The sequence below is a fragment of the Saccopteryx bilineata genome, chromosome 3 (assembly GCF_036850765.1).
Source record: "Saccopteryx bilineata isolate mSacBil1 chromosome 3, mSacBil1_pri_phased_curated, whole genome shotgun sequence".
In the NCBI taxonomy this organism is placed as follows: Eukaryota; Metazoa; Chordata; class Mammalia; order Chiroptera; family Emballonuridae; genus Saccopteryx; species Saccopteryx bilineata.
In genome coordinates, this window is record NC_089492.1 from 248,669,044 (window position 1) to 248,671,447 (window position 2,404).

General features: G+C 42.6%; 1 pseudogene; it reads right to left on the reverse strand.

Annotated features, from left to right (window-relative positions):
• Positions 1-477: 477 nt before the first annotated feature.
• LOC136330024 (transcription factor A, mitochondrial-like) lies at positions 478-1,925 on the reverse strand (annotated as a pseudogene).
• Between the last annotated feature and the right edge of the window lie 479 nt (positions 1,926-2,404).

The window sequence follows — 2,404 nt, forward strand, 5'->3', positions numbered from 1 at the left end:
CCTTGCATGCACCACCATCAACTCTATTATATGAACTACATATAGGAATTGGAATTTACCTGCATGAATTTTGGGTGCTCTTTTACAAATGCAGTTATGTCACAGAACACTATGGCTCTACAATATGAGACATTTTGAATAGGAAAATTCTGCCTCTATTATATAGAGGAACAAGAACACTCTTTCCACAGTCATTAGAAATTGTCACAGTCTGATTTACCTTTATGAAGGGTAAAGTGACTACTGCTACATTTCATGGATTATTTTGACCCTCAGTAGTTCCAAAACACAACATAAATCACACCTGAACTTTTATCTGGTTGGATTTTCCAAAACAAGATACTATGACAAAATGTATTGAACTAGCAGAAGTCCCTGGGCTAAAGAAAAAGGAATTAAGTCTAGACTGTTTACCAACTTTGTTCTTTCCGATCTTACAACAGCTTCAGGTATTGAATTCTAGTTGGTTTCTTGTGTTTATCCATTATAAACATAGCTGAATCTTCTCTTTAACACTTCTCGGGGCCGCATTTTGTGATGGAGAAGATCACTTTGCCCAACTTCATCTATTTGTTCTTCAGAAGATTTCATTTTATTCTAAAAACAAATTTTATTATTTTGCTTTTGAGGACTAGAGAGATTTTTTCAGTTTTCATTAACAGTCTTAAGCTTTAACTGTGATGTACCATTCTTAGCTTCCTGGAAGATTCAAATGTAAAAATGTTATAAGCTCAGTGAGGTCTTTTTGCTTTTTTAAGCATTGTTAACTCTCTCTTTTTTAATCAAACAATATGTACAATATAACTTTTTAAATTATAGCTTTCTTTATTAAACGTTTTGGTATGATTTCTTTTTCCAAGGACATCATCTGACTTGGAGTTAGCTGTTCTTGAATTCTGTTTATCTCTCCTCTGTATGCCTGCCAGTCTGCCTTGTAAATATCTTTATGTATTCTTTCTTTCTTGTGGGAGAGACAGAGAGAGGGACAGACAGACAGACAGGAACGGAGAGAGATGAGAAGCATCAATCATTAGTTTTTTGTTGCAACACCTTAGTTTTTCATTGATTGTTTTCTCATATGTGCCTTGACCATGGGGCTACAGCAGACTGAGTGACCCCTTGCTCAAGCCAGCGACCTTGGGCTCAAGATGGTGAGCTTTTTTGCTCAAACCAGATGAGCCTGTGCTCAAACTGGTGACCTTAAGGTCTCAAACCTGGGTCCTCTGCATCCCAGTCCGATGCTCTATCCACTGCGCCACCGCCTGGTCAGGCTATCTTCATATATTTTTTTCTTTGATCAGGAATTTCTCTCCACAACTCAGCGGTTTTTCTAAATTAGTTCTGAATTTTTCACATCAGAGTTTTGAGCTTTAAATATGGGTAACTGTTCTTTAAAAAGTCGAATGTATGAAGTCACAGGCTTCTTTGAATAACAATTTAAGGTGGGTGAAAACTATCTCGGTACATGCGCGAGACTGAAGGGAAAGCACAGTTGACTCCCACAGCCTGTGCAGATATCCGCTCGAACTCTTCCAGGGCACTCAGCACATCCCACACACGTCAAAGAAGCTCCGCTGCACCTGCTGACAAGGCAGTGACTGGGTCCCAAACTCGTAGAGCCCCCATGGCACAACAGAACAACCCCAACAACTATTACTTGTAATGCCAGTGGACGAGGCCAGGCAGGTCCACATTGGATTCGGGCAGACGGTAGAGAAACAGGGGAGCCAGAAAGCGTTGGGCCATTCTATTTAATAGAGTCTCACAACAGTGGACAAGCACACTGGCAGGGGAAACTGCCTCTCAGGCAAAGAAACAGCAAAATGGCCCCTCACAGTGGAGAGCAGGCAATCCACCATCAGCAACCCCACTGAGCGTGAGCACCCTAGCCTTACATAGGCTAGGCACACGTACCTCTGCCACATGCTCACTCACTAATCAAGCAAAGTGCTTGCAGCCGGTACACCAGCGAGCAAGCCTAACACAGCCATTTTCCTAACACAACTTGAACCAGCATGCTGCCCTCCTATCTTCACTATCAAGCCCACCACTTGCGAGGCTATGCAGTTGTCTTTGAGTGTCCTAGTCTTTGGTGTCTGTCTACCAAAAGAAAAGAAAAAAATAAAAATAAAGAAGGGTGTGTGAGGGAGGAGAGGGAATCAGTCCTTTAAATCCACTGGAAGTCACTTCACCTGGATGGGTTGGGTGCAACAAAAACGGCAGCCCATCTCTTTGCCGCACCTCTATGATCAGAAGAAGCAATTGGTGATCAGAGAAGATCCCACATATTTGGAGGACAGGATCCTTTTTGCCCTGAAAAAGGATCCTGCAAGCTGTGTGCAAGCTGCTCTAGGAATCCACGCACAGCTGCCTGCCATGTGGCTGTGGACGGTGCACAGGCAGC